The 19,463-nt window shown below is 52.1% G+C and overlaps 1 long non-coding RNA gene across 1 annotated transcript in view; it reads right to left on the bottom strand.

Moving 5' to 3' along the window:
* LOC138809982 (uncharacterized) overlaps positions 1-19,463 on the bottom strand; it is a 190,280-nt gene that overhangs the window by 160,652 nt on the left and 10,165 nt on the right. The window lies entirely within an intron of this gene.

Genomic DNA, 19,463 nt, shown 5'->3' with positions numbered 1-19,463 from the left:
GTAGGTCATTTCACATGTGCATGTGACCAAACACTAAAAAAACTATGGTCCTCAAACTCTTCAAAAAAAATGAAGAGAGCACTTTTAAACATTTTACAAGGCCAGATCATCCCAACAGCACAGCCACAGATGACTATAAACAGAAAACTCCTTAACAAGAACAAGTTGAATGCACCAGTAACTTTAAAGGGTCACATTTCATATCTGGTAGGATTCACCCTCAGAACACAAGGGTGCATCAACAGACAGGAATAAGTCCATGTTAATTTACCATATTAACAGTGCAACACACAAGTCATCTGCTCACCCCAGCAGGTGTAGAAAAAGCATTTGACAAAATCCCACACCCTCTCGTGAGAGTTTAAGCGCTCCACCAAGTAGGCGGAGAGGAATGGTGTCTTATCTGTATTAGGAAAGAGGAATAGAATTGCATGTGACAAGCGCAGCGTTGGAAAAGCCCAGAGTGAATGGGTATGAAGTATCATACTTCAGGGCAGAAGTTAAATGCTTCCGGTAAGGTGGGGAACAAAACAAAAATAGCCGCTCTCATCACTGATGCTCAATATGGGGCTGGAAGTCTAAGCCGAGCAATTAGGCCAGACAAAGAAACACAAGGCTGACAAATTGGGAAGGAAGAAGTAAAATTATCTCTGCCAAGAATAAACTTTTGGAACTAATAAACAAATTGAGCAGAGTTGAAGAATATAAGACCAACACAAAATTCCATATACTAATAAGGAACTATCTGAAAAAGGCATTAAGAATACAACACCATTCATTTCTTCTCTAGGCTTTGTTAGTTCCTTCTACCTAACTTTGGGCTTCGTTTATTCTTTTGATAGTTCCTTCAGGTAGACAGTTAGGCTGTTTACGTAAGATCGTTGTTATATAGTTATTTATCACTGTAAGCCTCCCTCTTAAAACTGCTTTTGTACACATGTAAGTTTAAACTCTTGTGTTTTCGTTCGTCTCAATAGTGTTTCATTTGATTTTTTATTCTTCTGTAGCTCATTGATTGTGTCAGAGAGTTTTGTGAACTCCACATATTTGTAAGTTTTCTTTTTTCTTTTTCTTTGTTTGGTCAGTCGTGAGGCCTGAACTCTGGGTCTGGGCATTTCCCTTAGCTCATCAGCTCAAGGCTGGGGCTCTACCCCTTGAGCCACAGCACCACTTCCAGCTTTTTCTGCTTATGTGATACTGAGGAATTGAACCCAAGGTCTCATGCATACAAGGCAAGCACTCTACCACTGAGCCACCTTTCCAACCCAGTGAGTTTTCTTGATAAGTGTTTTGATATATGTACTTAGTTTAATTTCAATCATGCTAAATTTAAGACATGTATTAGTATGAGATATGCTCTGGTCTGATAAATATTTACTCCATGTTCACTTAGAAAAATGTGTATATGAGCCAGGCATGGTGGCTCACGCCTATAATCCTAGCTACTCAGGAGTCTAAGATCTGAGGGTTGCAGTTCAAAGTCACGCTAGTCAGTAAAGCCCATGAGACTCTGATTGCCAATTGACCAACAAAAAAAGCTAGAAACAGAGCTTGAGTACAAAAGTTCAGGGCTAGCACCCAGGCCCAGAGTTCAAACCCCAGGACTGGCACAAAAATAAAATAAAGTGTATATTTTACTGCTAATGGGCAGAATCATCTAGAAGTGTCTGTGATTGACACACAGTGATTTCAAATCCACTGATTGATTCCTGATTGATTTTCTGTCTCAATTATTTATTCACTGTGGGAAATGGGACACCACAGGCCCCTGACAAATGTTGCTATTTGTTTCTCATTTCAGCTGTTGCTGCTGATGGTGTAGTCGGTCTTATGGGCTACTCTTGTCATGTTTTCTTGAGGAATTTATGTTTTAGTATGTATGTATGTATTATATATGTATTTACTACGTATTACAAGCATTTTCTCCCCCTTGGTTACTATGTTGGACTATCATTTCTGCATTTCTCTTCCAGCCTACAGATGACCTTAAAACTTATGAGTTTTATAGTCAAATCTTGTTTCTCATCCCTCCAGCCACTCTGCATCCTTTTATGGAAATTCTAACCCATTTGTGAATTAATTGTGATAAGGATTCACTACTGCCATTTGCTCCTTGTTTTCTCCATTTGGTCATTCTTTTTTCCTTTGTTCTCTGGCCACTTTCCCTAACATTTGTAGTGATATGCTTTGGTTCTGCACCTTGTCTGCAGGTCTTTTCTTTGTAGTCGCTGTGTGAATTACCGAGAACATTTTGTAATTATGCTCATCTATTTTGGACTGATGACAGCTCATTTTCACCACATAGAGAAACTACAGTCCTGTCTGTCCCCTAAACATTATGTGTTTGAGGCCACAGCTCCCAAAGTACAACATTTTATATGGCATATACATTAAGGCATATTAAAGCTTACTTTTAACGTATTTGCCTGTTAACCTTGTAGTTTTGTCTTATACTTTAAAATAGATTTATAGACCACTGTTATTTATAGACCACAACATTATTCTAAATTTACCAATAAATTTTACATGGACACATATGTTTTTGTTAGCAATTAGTGCCATTTTGTGTCCCCTGAAGAATTTCTTTAACAATCCTTGTTACATAGGCCTAGTGATGATGAAATCTCCCAGCTTTTGCTTCTGAAGTAAAGTCCTTGCCTTCCCCAATTTATGAAGGACTACTTTACCAGATATTCTTTCTGGACAGGATTTTTTTCTTTTAGAATTTTTAAATACTCCATTTTCTTCGGAGCCAATTTTCTCGGGGCCGGCCAAGTCTCTGCTGGGAAGTCCACTGATGGTCTAACATGCATCCCTGTGTACACGATGTGCTGTTTTCTTCTGGCTGATTTCAAGTTTCTCTTTGTCCTTGACTTTTAGAACTTCATTGATCTAAGCCTAGTTGGGAGTTTAAGCTTCATCGGTCTTGAAGTTTGTATCTCTCCTCAAGATCTGGGGAGTTTCCAGCTATTATTTCCTTAAAAAGGATATCTTCTCCTTTGCCACTGTTCTGCTGCTTCTGAGATTCCCATAATGCGTCTACTGGTTCACACGAGACGTCCAAAAAGTCCCGTAGCCTTTACTCCCTCTTGTTCACATTTTCTTTGGAGAATTTTGAAAGACCCCTCTTCAAGTACACGTATTCTTTCTTCTACTTTCTTGAGACTCTTGTTGAAGCCATTACATTTTCTATTTCATTCATTCTATTCTTCAGCCCTGGGTTTCTGATTGATTTTTTTATGACTTCCATCTCTTTGTTAATCTCTTACTTACCGTCTATGCATTGCTTTGCTGGTCTCATTGAATTGTTACTCTATTCTCTGGTATCATGCTGAACGTCCGTAGTGGGCAGGCATCTCCTGTATGGCTACTCCCGTGGGTTATTGCTAGAGCATGAGTGTGCTCCTGGGAGGCGTTGCATCCTTGGGTATTCACACTCCTGTGGCAGTGTGTCCACGTGATGTGTCCATGTGTCCAGCGGTGTCCATGCACGTGAGGGAGCTTTCCGGACGGCAGGACGGCAGGGAGGGCGGACGCTCCCCTGCAGTGCAGGGACATGCAGAGTCAGGAGGACTGTGGCAGGCATCCACAGGGGGCTTCAGTGGCGTGGCGGGCAGCAAGGGGTGCAGGGGTCCTCAGTGGCAAAGCTGCGAGTGTCCCCCGCTCCCCGTTAGCCTCTCTGGGTGCTAGGTCTTACGTAGCAGCCATGGTAATGCCGGGTCCCAGAGCACAGGGACTCAGAGCCGCTGTGGAGCTGAGGTTTGGGGCTCAGGGGCTTGCAGAACTGCCGTGGGCCCAGATCTTATGGCGTGGGTGCACGTTGCTAAGGCACGGGATGGCAGACTGTCCTTACAGCGGGAGCCCAGGGGGTGGGGTTCTCCCCACAGCGTGAGTTCACCTCGCTGGGCATCAAGAGGAACTCCGGTGATCCTGACCCTGAGCCCAGCAGAACACATAGGTCCTACGGGTGTTGGCACGCAATTATCCCTCGAGCACAAAGGTGGGGACCAGCACCTCAACACCTGGGTGATGGGGGGTCTCACCCGCCCTGGCGCAGGCTCTGGGTGTGGTGGGTGGCCTGCCAGGGTGGCTGTGCAGCTCTCCTGAAGCCACGAGGCGGGTCAGACGGTGAGCGCAGAGGCTCAGTGCCTGAGGGGCCCAGGAGTCCCCTGGGTGGGGACAGTCCACGGGGGCCGGAGGCGGGAAGGCTCTGCGCCGGCGGCCAGGCCGCTCCTGCAGGTGCAGAGGGTTCTCCTGGCTGAGGCAGGCACAGGAGTTCCAGGGCCTCCCACGCCACCCCGGGGCCGCGCCTCAAGCCACAGTGGGAACTCTGCAGCTCTGCGGGGGCCCGGGGCGCCTGTGGCTCCTCACCCGTCCCCTGGCACACACAGTCTGCTCCTTGCAGCTCATTTCTGACGTTCCTATGCGATGTCCACTGTAGCGTTACTCTCAGTAACCAAAGGATAGACACAGGGGACAAAACACAGTCTACGCAGGAGAATCACGCCCCTGAGCCTTAGAAAGGGGAGAGACGCTGACGGCCACCGCAGCACGGCTGGACCTTGAGGACATGATCCTCAGGGTGGGGGCTGGACACAGGAAGGAGCGCCGCGGATTCCTCTTCCGTGCAATGTCTGGATTTCATAGACAGGAAGTCAGTGAGAGCATCCCAAGAGCTGGGGACATGGGGGGGCGCCTGACCGACTGACCCTCGGGTCTGATGAGCACAGCTAAGGGTGTGATATTGCCGCTGAAAGGGACAGTTCATGTGAGCTACATGTTGCCACAAGTTTTACATATTAAGGAACTAGTAGATCAGAATTACACACTTGAAATGGGAGAGTTGTTTTGGTTATAATGATATTTCACTACATTGGGCTGCAATGATATCACATATCTCATGGATTGAGGAAGGGAGGAAGGAAGGGAGAAAGGGAGGAAGGGAGGAAGGGAGGAAGGAAGGAAAGGAGGAAGGGAGAAAGGAAGGAAGGGAGGGAGGGAGGAAGGAAGGAAGGAAGGAAGGAAGGAAAGGAAGGAAGGAAGGAAAGGAGGGAGGAAGGAAGGAAGGAAGGGAGGGAGGAAGGAAGGAAGGGAGGGAGGGAGGAAGGAAAGAAGGGAGAGAGGAAGGAAGGAAAGGAGGAAGGAAGGAAAGGAGGAAGGGAGGGAGGAAGGAAGGAAAGAAGGAAGGGAGGGAGGAAGGAAGGGAGGAAGGAAGGGAGGGAGGGAGGAAGGAAAGGAGGATGGGAGAGAGGAAGGAAGGAAGGAATGAAGGGAGGAAGGAAGGAAAGGAGGAAGGAAAGAAGGAAGGAAAGGAGGAAGGGAGGAAAGAAGGAAGGAAGAAGGAAGGAAGGAAGGAAGGAAGGAAGGAAGGAAGGAAGGAAGGAAGGAAGGAAGGAAGGGAGGTAGGTAGGGAGGGAGGAAGGAAGGGAGGGGGGAGGGAGTGAGGAAGGAAGGAAGGAAGGAAGGAAGGGAGAGAGAGAGGGAGGGAGGGAGGAAGGAAGGCAGGAAGGGTCGTCCATGCCTGGGGACTTCAAGGCCAGCATCCTGGGGTCACCACATGAACCCATCTCAGTCTCCTGGATGATTCATAGCACCTGCCCCTGTGGGGGTGCTGGACCCAGAAATGGAGCTGCATTAGGGAATATGCTGCGAAGGGCCTTTCCGCAGAGGTTCCAGAGTTACAAAGCGCTGCTGCTGGAGCCCAGCCCCCTCCCTCTGCCTCTTCCAGGCGGCCGCCCCTCCCCGTGCCCTTTGGCTTGGCTCCCATTCAAGAGTGGGTGCGGCACGGAGGTTAATCATTGACGGCACATGTGCCCAAGGAGAGCCTAGGCCCCTCGAGACAGCGCTTTAAGGAAATAGGAAGGAGGAACCTGCCGGGCTGGGCACTTCCCCGGAGCCCCACAGGGACAGCCCCGGGCAGGCCTTCCTCCTCCACTGGGCAGAGCAGGGGTGAGGAGAGGGGCGGGGGAGGGGGGGCGGGCACACGCCTGCCCAGAGCCCGCCGCGGCCAGGACCAGCGGCTCCTCCTGCCCCCTCCCCTGTGGCTGCCCACCCTGCAGGTCCAACCCAAATCCTGAGCAGGACTGGGCACTCGCTCAGCGGCTCAGGAGGCCCCGGTGATCCAGAGCAATCGTGTGTAGCCGATTCGGTGATGGCCCAACATTGCCGGGGCCTCCTCCCCGCAGACTGCCGGCACAGTAGGAGACCACGCGTGGCTTCCTGCACCTGACCACAGGCACTGTCTTTATTCTAGCCTTCCTCTCGCCCTCCTTGGTCATGTGACGGGAGCCAGGCCGTGTCCCCACCCACCTGCCCCGGGGCGTCCTCCTCAGGGACACCAGGAAAGGCCAGCTCCCCTCACAGCCTCTGTCCTCACACACGTAGACTTCTGCTCATCACACAGCCGTCACGGACCAGCATCAGGAGGTGAGGTGGGCGTGGCCGCCATCCTAGAGAGCAGGACCCCATGTGCACCAAGTGACACTCGCACACAGAAATAAGCTAACACAGGTGCATGAAGCCGTGGATGCTGAGGGCCAGGGCCTGGCCCCGCTCAGCCGTTACCTGCTCAGTCTGCACAGCCCTCAGACTCAAACCTGAAAGACGGGACACTCCCCGGCTCGCTCTCCTCGTCTCCCGCCCTCCCTCTCCTCCTCTCTCTTTTCTTCCTAGACGCCTCTCCCCCTCCTTCCTGGCCACCATCAGGAGGGCATCATCCTCCACCATATGATCCTACTGTGGTGTGCTATACTGTGTCAGGACAAGAGACCATAGACTAACGCTGCTAACCTTTCCTTCTTCAGTCTTGTTTGTTCAGGTACCATCTTTGTCAGCCCTACAAAGTCACTAACACGGGTACTTTATAGCCAACCATTTTGAAGAGCAGAAACACCCCCCCCAAGAGGCCTGTACAACGTGTTTATTGGTTCTGACAGCCATGCTGAAGAGTCTGCCTAGTGCCCAACAACCAGCAAAACAACAGAGAAAATGTGGGGTATGGACACAACGGAGTACTGGCCATAAAGAGAATGAAATTACATCCTTTGCTGAAAAACGGGTGGCACCAGAGGTCATCCGATTGAGCCAGGAAAGCCAAGCTCCAGGTGCCAAACACGCCAGTGGCTCATATCTACAACCCCAGCTAGTCAGGAGGCAGAGACACACCAGGACTGGGGCCCCACAGAAACACAGAGCTGACTGCACATGACCGCCCACCTACCTCGCTACCGAAGAACTGCAAAGAGTCAGACTGCCCATGTGTAAGACTCTCGTCAAACAAATAACAAAGGCAAAAAGGGCTTGGGGGGGGGGTGGCTCTTACAAGCGCAAGACCCTGAGTTCACACTCCAGTCCTTCCCTCCCCCAAATCAAAGTCTTGCATGTTTTCACTCATGTGTGGAATCTAGACCTAAAATGAAAACAGAAGGGGGACTGCGAGGTCAGAGGGAGGGACGGGGACAGTAGAGTGAACATCCCGGCAAGAGGACCAGAGGGGGGATGGATGGAACCCTATAAATATATAATATGTATAGAAGATAAATGGACAGGTAGACAGACAGGTGGACGGAGACATGCTTGAGGAGAGTGTGAGCAAACCCACCAAAGGGGAGATTAGGGAAGAGGACTCGAAGAATATAATAGAGGGGTAAATTTATTCAAGGTATACTGCACCCATCTATGGAATCACAATGTTTCCCCGTCCCTAATATTCGCAAATGAAATGCCCGTTGTTTTTTTTTTTTAAGTAGGAAAACAAAAGCTCCAATGAGAGGCGCTTGTGATCCGGCGCGTCCCAGCTCGCTGTCCGATGCATGACCTACCGGAACAGTGGGACGGCATCGTCCACCTACACAGAAAGCACGCTTACAGCCCGCGACCTCAGAGAGACAACTGGCCACAAGTTCCAGTACGTTCTTTGGTTCTGTAAGAAAAGGGACATACACACAGGAGGCTGAAGGACAGGGGGGCTGTTTCCCAGTCCTGGGAAGAGAGGTTTGCTGAGCCATCTTGACGATTCTCTTCACCAATGCGACCGCTGTCCCAGTAGCTGGTGCCGAGCAGAGCTGAGCCCAGAAGCCTCGCGACGCTCTGGGGATCCGAAGCCTGCGCCGTCTCCATGAGCAGCCAAAGGTGCACTTTGCCTGAGTTCAGGGAGCACAGCTCAGGTAAACAGGGATGCTTGCCAAGTGGAAATCCAAGCCATTTGTATGTTCAGTCATGAGCAAAGATAAGATTTCTTCTTTGAGAACATGACAGATACAATCATTGCAACCGAATCCCTGAAGAGCAAATCGGATGCTGCAACCTCACCCGCTCTCCAGAGCAGGCAGGACCGCGGGCTCCAATGCCAGCCTCTCTGACACAGGGTCAATGGTTCTGTGAGCCCCGGCACCCTGTGGATCACCCTGTAGATCACTCACGCAGCCATCTTCTCCAGACAGGAGCACGGGCCCTGACTTCAAGACTATGGAGCTGAGCCGCGCTTCCACATCGTCACCAAGACTGAGCAGCGTGTAGCGCCCAGCACTTGGCTTCCGGTAATCCAGGAAATGAGCTCCAGGGTCGCATCTCAAAGCCTTAACTACAGAAAGATCTACCAGCTGCAAATGGAGCTTCAGGCCATGTTCTCCACAGGTGACATGCTTTTACGTGCATGTGCTTGTAGACACGCTTACGCGTGCGTGTGTACACACACACACACACGCTAAGCTTCAGCCCTTTCCTTGTAGACATGCATTTGTCTTTCTAAAACCACTAGAGGAATCAAAGAAATATGCTCCTTAAAAGACTGACTAGAAACACAGTCTTCTAGATACACAGTCACAACATACGAACACACACAAAAAGCAACGGCTGAACCAAATGCCATTTTTTAAGAGATTTTTGCTCCCTGGCCATATTTTGTGTATTTCCAAGCATTGTTGTCACCTGTTCTGTCATTTCCTAATACTGAGGACTGCCAAAGTCACAAAAGTTCATGGATAAAGCCTGCTGTGGGGTGTCTGCACCCTAACTCAGCCCATCCATCCAGCTGTAAGCTTACTGATAACGAACCACCAATAGAGAGTGTGGCTGCTCTATTTTCCATCCAGGGCCCTCCGCTTGGACTACGCAGGGCTGCGTGCTGTCATCGTAAGGCATCCCGGGCCTCAGCCTGCCCTCTTACCACCACAGAATGAGCCCTCCTAAAATTCACACCCATGTCCCACACACCACAAAAGAGAAGCACAGTGAGTGCCAAGACAGCACCCACCAGAAACGCACCGGGTCACAACCATAGTCAGGACATGGTGTGCGGCACCGTTCCGCCTGATTCTCTCCCCATCTAGTCTTTCTGCGTGTTGTCTCCCCGACACACTAGCGCCACCATCACCAAACCTGGGGTCGCCCTGGCATGGTTTCCCTCCTTTGTGGATGAGGAATGGAGACCCCAAAATAGCTCCCCAGGCTCTAGTGATCTGGGAGACCTGACCAGGCCCTCCCTGACACCCCCAGGCCAACAATACTGGAAAGAAATAGAATGTGGGTATTCCTGGCACCCTAGTGAGCATTTGGAATAGCCTGGCCTCTGTCACCTTGTGCCAAAAGCAAAACCAAGAAGTATCATTATTTGGCTTATTAGTCACCCCAGACTCCACCTACCGCCCAGCTCTATGTTGTTTGGAAACTGTCCCGTGCGTGCCATGATGGAGAGCCAGTCTGCCGGACAAGGCCTGCGCGGCCGGCCCCAGAGGAGCACGAGCCCCTTGATGCACATGTCAAGTGCGGCCAGGGTCCTGGCCGTCCAGGCCAGCCCAGGGACGGATGATCAAGACTCGATCCTCTTCCCCTGGGGCCCTCACACGTGAGGCCTGTGGGAACATTCGCCGAAGATCTTCAAGCACTTTACCGGCTCTGCTTAAATATCTTCTGCAGGCCACACGCCGGGAAGGGGGTGAGGATGTGTAAGACTTTGCCCCGCGTGCTACAGCCCCTGAGGGGCAGAGCCTAGCGCCCCTCAAGGCCAGGTTCCCAGGGTGCCACACAGCTCCAGCAAGTCTTTCACCCCACTGGTCTTGGGCAGTGGGGGGTCAGCACCTGCCCAGGGTGACCCTCTGACGCCTCCAAGAAGACGATCAAGCCTGAGGACGCCATCTTCAGAGAAGCTGACCCACGAGCAGTGGAGGCACCGGGGTCTGGCCTGAAGCCAGAACCCCTGACCCGCGGCCAGAGGCCCCGCCCTGCCAGGGCGTGGTGCCAGCGCACGTCCAGTGGAGCAGCCGGTGACGAGTTCTACTCGGCGTCCACCCGGCTCATCATGTGCAATGGCCCGGGCTCCCTGAGCTTCTGAGCTGTCGCCAGGCAGACAGTGGTGGCTCTACGCTGAGAACGCCCTCCCACAGACTCCAGCTCACGCCTGTTTACACACGATTAGCGCCGAGGGTCAGGCGGGTGCTGGCCACGGTGACTCAGGGTTTGGGGATCGATAATCGGAGAAGGTCTAGGCCGAGGCCAAAGGCAGTGAACGGAAGACATCGGCGGCTATCAACACAACAGCTGTCTGCTCTCCAGGGCTGGTCCCCTGGCCAGGATTTTGGAGGCCCCATTTAGGTGAAGGTGACACAGGGTGAGGGGAGCGGGGGAGGGGTGGGGATAAAGGCTGGGCAGCTCTGGGTAAGAGGCACACGGAGCCCCTGCGCTGGCCCACTGAGGGGCTTTGGACCCAGGCCCGCCTGCAGCTCCGGGCAGCGGAGTCCCGCCCGCACGGCCTCCTGGATTTTTTGTCTCAAGAGTAGAGAACGCATTCCTCCATGCCCACGTGTGGACACAGAGGCTGGTAGCCCAGTGATCCCCGAGAACCACCATGGACAAGAAGACAAAAGAGCCTGACCCACCTGTGCCACCCATCTCTCGCTCCCGTAAAGGCCGTGCGAGAGCACGGGTGGGCCCGGCACCGCGGCGCTGCGTGTGAGCAGCCAGCCACGCACGGCAGCACACGCGGCGGGGCAGCTGCTGTGAGGAGAGGGCGGCCGCATGCTCTCAGGGATGGCAGCTGCCCAGGGCTGGGGTTGCGGGCCAGACATGCAGGTGATGGCGGGAGATGACCTTTTGAGGTCATGAAGGCCACACACACCCGTGAGATGCCAGACACCCCTGAACGCTACACTTCCAATGAAAGATTGTATAGTGAATGAATTCTATCTCAATAAAAGACCTCGGGCCGGGTATGATGGCTCATGCTGGTAATCCCAGCTTCTCGGGAGGAAGAGATCGTGAGGATTCCCCCAAAGCAAGTGGTGATGAAAGGGTTGACATCGATCAAGATGCGTGGCATTCATAAATTGATTCGCTGAATGGTAACTCATTTGCACAAGTTAAAGAAAATAAAAATACTGTCTAAAAAGCAAGCTGGCCCAGCGGCATGAGCCTGTGTGCTCAGGTGCTAGAGAGGCACAGGAAGGCCGAGGTCTGAGGCCTGCCTGCACAGGAGCACAGACCCTCTCTGGAAAATGAATTAAGAGCACAAGGAAAGCCAGGCGCCAGTGGCCACGCCTGTCATCCCAGCTACTCAGGAGGCTGAGATCTACACATCATGGTCAGAGCCAGCCAGGGCAGGAAAGTCCATGAGACTCTTATCTCCAATAAAATACCCGAAAAAGCTGGAAGTGGCTCTATGGCTCAAGTGGTAGAGCACTAGCCTTGAGGATCAGGGATGGCACCTGGGCCTGGAGTTCAAACCCCAGGACTAGCAAAAAAAAAAAAAAATGAAACGGGAGGGGCTCAAGAGGGAGTGCAATTAATTAACAAGCACAAGACCCTGGGCTCACACTGCAATGTGACAGACAGACGGACGGACAAACAGATGCATGGATGCATGGATGCATAAGTGGATGCATGGATGCATGGATGATACATGGATGGATGCATGGATACATAGGTGGATGTATGCGTATATGGATGTGTGGGTGCATGGATGGATGCATGGATGGATGCATGGATGGATGCATGGATGGATGGATAGATCAAGGGATAGATAGATGGATAGATACATAGATGGCTAGAGAGAGGTACACAAGAGAGAGATAATTTTATGGAGTCAGAAAACCTACATCTCATTGCCATCCTGGCCTATGGTCCCCTGGCCAGCCACACATGAGTGGGTATTAGGGGAATTACAGCAGGTGGCCTGGCTCCAAAGCACTCCACCCTCACCCTGGAAGACTTCCTGAAAAGTAGGCTCTCCTTACAACGGGGTGCCACACTGCCCCTGCAAATCTCCAGGGTTTCAGACGTCAGTCGGCTGAAGCGTCATCCCCAGCAGTGGTCCTGCTGTGTAAGCCCCATCTCCCAGGGCTCAGATGCCCAGCTTCCCCAGGGAAGCAGGTACCCCAAGCTCTGTCAGAAGCATGAGTCCAAGTCCAGAGTCCCAGGCTGTCTCGGAAGCAGCTGTGCCTGATGGGAGGCCGAACCACCAGATGCACCATGCAGTTCCCACAACGTTGCCAAGGGACCTGCCATGGAGAAACCTGTTCCCAGCCACGGATGCTAGGCAGCCAGTCAAAGAGGCCCCCAGAGGGCAGATCAGTGCGGCCATGACCAGAGAGGGCAGACATCCTGTGCACTGTGCTGCAAGCCGGCCAGCAGCCAGCAGAGGTTCCAAGATCTCAGGTCGGATCTCCTAGCTGTGTGAATCCTGAGAAGGATGCGTGGAAGTCAGAACAAAAGGCTGTTTTGGGGTTCAGTTAGAAGGTTGTTACAGGACCCAAAATCCGCATGAGTGACACATTAGGGACATTTAAACTACCCCAAGTCCGTGCCAGTGGTTCATGACTGTAAACCTAGCTGAGGTCCGAGCATTACAGTTCAAAGCCAACCCAGGCAGGGAAGTCTGTGGGATTCTTACCACCAACTGAACACCAAAGGGTAGAAGTGAAGCCATGGCTCAAGCAGTAGAGCACTAGTCCTGAGCAAAAATGCTCAAGGACAGTGCCTAGTCCTGGGGTCCAAACCCCAGGAATGGCACCCAAGGAAAAAAGTGTTCTACACAGACATACAGCCCCAGGAATTCACCCACACGGTGGCACAGAGGAACAGGGAGTCTAACCAGCACCACACTGGCTGAACTTGGAGCCTGAGGGCCTGAAACCCAGAGAGCCTAGAAGTAAGACTCTGACTCTGGGCCGCTGCAGTCTGGGCTGCCGTCTTTGTGGCCCCGGGCCCTCCTCCCTGCCCACGTTGCCCAGCCTGTGCCCACTCCCTCTGCTGGTGCCTCAGTTTCCCCTGCTCAGCCGGGGAGCCCCTCCCTCTGCTGGTGCTCTAGGAGCCTCAGCTCTGACTTGGAACAGGTTCCAACGGAGGGCACAAGCTCATGGGTTTCCCAGTCGCATTTGGAAGTCAGCTCCCTGGGGTCTGGCCTCCAACTCGGCATCCGCAGAGAGCCAGCCGTGCGGGCCTAGGGGACCATGAACCATGTCTCCAGGTCCATTGAGTCAGATTCCCGTGGCACACAGGCAGCCCACCTCGCCTCCTCCTGGGAAGGCTGGAGGGCGGGGCCCGGCCAGGCTGCAGCGGCCCCTGCCTGTCCTCTCGGCACCTCGCTCCTGTTCCCGTCCATCGTGGCCTGAGTCACCGAGGGAGGGCCCCAATGACATGGCCGGCCCGGGGCGGGGGGGGGGGGGGGGGGGGGAGGGGGCAGGGCCTGGGCTGGATGCATCAGCTGCTCAGCTCTTCCGGGAAGGAGGCCGAGGCTGCAGGCCGCTTCCAGCTTGCAGTCAGCTAGCGGCATCAGTGAGGCAGGCCCGGGAGCGAGCTGAGGGTCCTCTCCTCCAAGAAAGGCCGGTGCCGGCACTGTGGGCACAGCGGAGGCAAGGGCCCACCCCCTGTACCGTGAGACTCGGTAAGAGCGCCGCTGACCTGAGTCAGGGCCCGAGCCCGGGCCAGTGGGCAGCCTTTACAGAGGGATGGCTGACCCAAACTGTAACATCTACGGCATTCAATGTCTCACCACACGCTTGCTCAGCCTCATCCACTCAACACCCGAGCCGCACTACCATACCCTACTTCTTTTTTTTTTTAATTTTATTTTATTTGAGAACATACTGTACAGAGGGGCTACAATTACATGGGCAGGATAATGCATACATTTCTTACCAAGCATTGCAGCCTCCTCCTTTGTTTACCCTTCACCTCCCTTCCCAGCCTCCCCCCTCCCCCCCACACACCGACATTGTAAAGTTAGTTTTGACATGACATTTTGTACTTCTCATTGTTGCAACAGGTCCACCTGAATCCTTAAACGACTTGTTTGTCCCCATCTCCTCCACATGTTATACTGACATCAAATGTAGTGAAAGCGGGGGTTACACTGTGGGGGAGGGACATACAAAGCAACAAAGAAATAATCTTATAAATGCGTTAGAAACACATGCATGAAAGAAACGAAAACATTAAAATACATATTTAAGGGTTCATTTTCCTAACATCACATTATCTGACCTTTTCCGCTTGACTCATACCTATACTAGATATTGCAAATAAGGGAAACCATAGGACCTATGTTTCTTTGGGCCTGGCTTACTTCACTTAATATAATTTTTTCCAAACCTTTCCATTTCCTAACAAATGGGGAAATGTCATTCTTTCTGATGGAGGCATAGAATTCCATTGTGTATATATACCACATTTTTCTTGATAGTTCATTGGAGATACAAGGCTCTCGGATTTGTTTGCTGGACCAGCTTGGAACTGGGATCTTCAGATCTCAGCCTGCTGAGTAGCCACGATTACAGAATTAATCCAGGTGCCTGGCTCAATGCGGCATTTTCATTTATGTATATATTGTGAAATAATCACCACTATTAAGGTCATTAAACAAATACACCTAATTACCTTTTTTTTATTGTGAAAATACCATATATAGAAGGGTTACAATTACATGGGCAAGATAATGAGTACATTTCTTATCAAGCATTGTTGCCTCCTCCTTTGTTTCCCCTTCCCATCCCTTCCTATCTTCCCCCCCCAACCCACCCCCCTCCCTCCCCCCCCCCCCGCCAAAGTTGTAAAGTTCGCTTTTCGACATAATGACTTGTACATCTCACTGTTGCAACGGGTCCACCTGTATCCCTATTTAAATGACTTGTTTTTGCCCTTCACCTCCACAAATTATACCAACATCAGATACAGTGAAAACAGGGTTATACCGTGGGGGAGGGACATACAAAGCAACGAAGAAATCATCTTATAAATATGTTAGAAGCAATCACATGAAAGAAAAAACATTTGAATACTTATTTGGGGTTCATTTCACCTAACATCAACTTATCTGACCTTTTCTGCTTGTCCCAGACGTATACTAGTTATTGCAAATAAGGGAAACCATGGAACCTATGTTTCTTTGGGCCTGGCTTACTTCACTTAATATAATTTTTTCCAAGTCTTTCCATTTCCTAACAAATGGGGTGTTGTCATTCTTTCTGATGGAGGCATAGAATTCCATTGTGTATATATAGCACATTTTCTTGATCCATTCATCTACTGAGGGGCATCTGGGTTGGTTCCATATCTTAGCTATGGTAAATAATGCTGCAATAGACATAGTTGTGCTGGTAGCTTTAGCGTGGTCTTGTTCTAATTACCTTTTCTGTCTTGAGGACACCCAAAATCTCAGCAAACTCCAAGTGCGTGGTACATTGCTGTTAGCAATAGATAACGTGTTGCAGATCAGATCTTCAGTTGGCATTGTACCCAGGCTTCCCACCCACCCCCAGGCCGAGGCAAACACCATTCTGTTGTCTGTATGAATTCAACTATTTCTGGACTCCACCTTGATGTGAGACCATCCCGGTGTATTCCATGGCACACTGTCCTGCAGGTTCATCTGTGTTGTTGGAAGTGGCAGGAGCTTCTTCTGCTGTAAGGCTAAAGATGCCCCATTGTACGTGCCCCCTCCTTCTCTTTACCTCTTATGCACACCCAGACCATTCCACTTCTTGGCTGGATGAACCATTGCTGTGGAGTGAGAACGCAGATGTCCTTTCCTCTGCCAGCCAGGGCAGGGCCAGGCGCGTGGGTTAGAAGCCTCAGTCCCTGCTAGACGTCCACCGGCCCCGGCGGTCCACACCTTCCTACTTTCCCTTTCCCTTTCTCCTTTTGCCCGAGTTCCAAGTGTGAGGGCTTCCAGGGCCTTCTGCGGCCCGCGCTGCCACAGCCCCGGCTCGCCTCTCTGCCCGTCCCAGGCCTTCCTTCACAGCGGCCATCTGAGCACTTTGCGTCTGTTCTGGTTCTTCATCCTGGCCTCTCCGTAGTGATTTATCTAGCTTTCAGAACAAAAGGCTGAAAGGCCTAATTGTGTGTGTGGCTTCTGGGGTTGTTTAGATGTATAAATATTTTAATAGGGTTTTTATTCCTTCATTACAAATACCTTAGAAACCCTTGTACCAGAAGAAAATGCCGTGTTTTTCCCTCTTAAAACAATGGAAGGGATTTTATTTTCCTCCTCTACTATAGAGAGGAAAGGCAGGAGACTTGTCACCACTTTAAGTGTCCCTAAAAAGCACACGTGCATTGTGCCACTCTAAAGCCACTCTGAATCTCCAACGGTGTGGATTCTCCATTGTCCCCTCTAGAACTCAGCCCTCTACCCCAAATCCAAGAGCCAGAGGGGTGTCCACAGCGGGCACCCCTCATGTTAACTAAACTTGCTAAGGAATGTGTTGCTGTCTCAGTGAGATGAAATACTCAAACCTCTCATGTGAGATGTTTCACAGGCAACTTAGACAACAAGAAATGCCACCATTGAGTTCCAGAAGGGCCCACACCCATGAGTAGACCCTGTCAGAACCGGAGAAGGGAGGAGACTGGGAGCAGGGGGAGGGCGCCCGCCTGCCCGCCCATGCGCCATTCGCCACGCAGACGCAGGAAGCGTGCTGTGTGCTGAGATGGTCACGATGACCTCTGATCTGCTTCCTTACCCGGCCCTTCCCCTCCTGCGGCACCACACCTCTCACTACAAACCACCACCAGGAAGCCCCGCGCGTCTTCCCAGGATGCCCTGCATCACCGGTGGCACTCCGAAGGCCACGGCGCCCAGGCCGGCTTCTCTCTAGGACCACGCGGCGGCCGCGCCCCCCTCGTGGTTGAGCGTGGAAGGAACACTGCCTGGCCTCGGGCTCTGGCAGGAGCACCCACTGCTGCCCTCGGAGCCGCTCGGCCGATGCTGTAACGCCAGGAACCAAGAGATGACGGCAGAGTTGAACTATTGCCTAAAAGCAATTACTGATTAGAATTGATTATGTCCACAAAGCAAGGTGACCGGTGGGCTAGTTGTCACATTGCAGTAAACTTGGGCAAAACTTCTTCATAGCTGATAGAAATGCGGGCGGCGCCCACCAGCCGCCCAGGCCTCCGGGGCCTCTCCGGCTGCAGGCCCAGCTCCCTGGGTCCTGTAAAATGTCTTTGAGGATCCTGCCCTCATTCTCCGTCCCTCAGGGAGCCTTACGCCAGCCCTCGATGTGGGTGAGCCATGCTTCTGCAGCATCTCTTACCGTAACAGAAGATTATAAAATACAGACCTCATCGGCCATCTAATAAACTAATGGGAAATGACATGTGACTAAATATTTGAAAGTTGTTGCTGTGCCTTGTTTGATTTGCCTAATTACATGTTTTACTGCCTATTTTATGCAACTGTTGCCTGAGGAATACCTACTTCTTTATTACCAGCTGAGTCAAAATGCTGCCCCATCACGCTGGTGTGTCATTTCGAGATCACCTTCATGTCCACCAACACGTGTGTGCTGGAGAGAGCCCAGAGGCGGGCGATCCAGCCACCTCCCACCGCCCCCTCCTCTGCTGGGAAAAACAAAACACAGCTCGGGTGTAAATATGTCCGGATGAGAAAGAAAACATGAGCACAACATTCACGCACGGTCTGCCCATGGAGAGGAGCCCAAGGATCCAAGACAACGCGTGCGTGCCTGGCAGGCTACCATGGTCCAGAGACTGAGCCGTTGCCATGGCGGGGGGAGGGGAGGGGAGCAGAGCAGCCCCGGGGCAGGCTTTGTCTGGGCACTGCTCAAACAGAGAGCTGGATTCAGCCTGTGGGTTTGTGTACTTGGGGTAAGCCACCCCCATGCTGAAAGGCAAGAGGAGAAGCCCTGGGCTTGGCCTGATCTCATACCTTTGCGTCTCTCTTGGCATCCCACCCTCCCCAGGCCCCTCTACTTCCCATCTGGGGACACAGCCCTCTCCAGGGACAAGCTGCTGGAAGGAAGGGATGGACCCATGCGTGCGTGGGCAGAGAAACCCAAGCAATGCGTGTCCTTCGCGAGGAAAGAGAGATGATGCCCAGTGGACACCACGCAGAGCCGGAGCACAAAGACACTTCTGGATACATGAGCCTTTGGGTTAAAGGTTGAGGTCAAAGCCATCACACACAGCACGCTCAGCTCCTGCTTCCCACGCAGAGGAAGAGAAGGGACAGCTGCAGAGAGCCGGGTGTCGCCTCCTCCCTCCGCCCGCGGAGGTCCTGGCGGGTGCGTGTCCTGCACCTCACAGCTCACGGCAAGGACTACATAACTCCAACGCTCCTCCTCCCTCCACCTACGGAGGTCCTGGCGGGTGCGTGTCCTGCACCTCACAGCTCACGGCAAGGACTACGTAACTCCAACGCTCCTGGACAGCCTGGGCCGGCACCGAGGATGCTGTGCGCAGGCGGATGCCGTGGTGCATTTGCACGGTCCTGCAGCAGGCTCGGTGACGGGTCTCGCTTGGGTCTCCTGCGGCCAGTTCACTGCAGCCCATTCCATTTGCTGACCAAAAGCAACAGGAAGGACGGCCTCAGCCAGAAAGACTATTCAATTTAACTCAATTTGATTTGACTCCATTTGTGTCAAATTAAAGTAGCTGGGTGCCAGTGGCTCATCCTTGTAATCCTAGCTTCTCGGGAGGCTGAGATCCAAAGATTGAGGTTCAGTGCCAGTCCAGGCAGGAAAGTCTGTGAGACTCTTATCTCCAATTCACCACCCAAAAAATCCAAAAGTGGAGCTGTGGTTCAAGTAGTAGAGCACCAGCCTTGAGCAAAAAAAGTCCAGGGACAGAGCCTAGGTCCTGAGTTCAAGCCCCTAGGAGTAGCATGCAGCACGCGCGTGCACACACGCACACACGCGCACACACACACATGCACACACATGTGACCTCTATCATTAGGTCCCACATGACCTGGTTTTGGAGATGGAATCTAGAAGATTTTTCTGTGTAGGCTGGCTTTGAACTGATATCCTCTGGATCTCAGCCTCCTTAGTAGCTAGGATTAGAGGCATGAGCCACGGGTGCCTGGCTGTGGGGCACCCATTTATTGGTGATCTGCCCTCAATCCCACATGTGCAGACCAGCTGGGAAGGCACTCTCCCATCTCCGGCCACAGGGCCACACCTCCTCTACAGTGGCGGCTTGTGTCTGTCCATCCACTGAAATAATCCAAG

This window comes from Dipodomys merriami, unplaced genomic scaffold (genome assembly GCF_024711535.1).
Source record: "Dipodomys merriami isolate MVZ:Mamm:240054 unplaced genomic scaffold, mDipMer1.0.p SCAF_5, whole genome shotgun sequence".
In the NCBI taxonomy this organism is placed as follows: Eukaryota; Metazoa; Chordata; class Mammalia; order Rodentia; family Heteromyidae; genus Dipodomys; species Dipodomys merriami.
The sequence above is the reverse complement of the archived record's forward strand: the minus strand, read 5'-3'. Positions and strand labels throughout refer to the sequence as shown.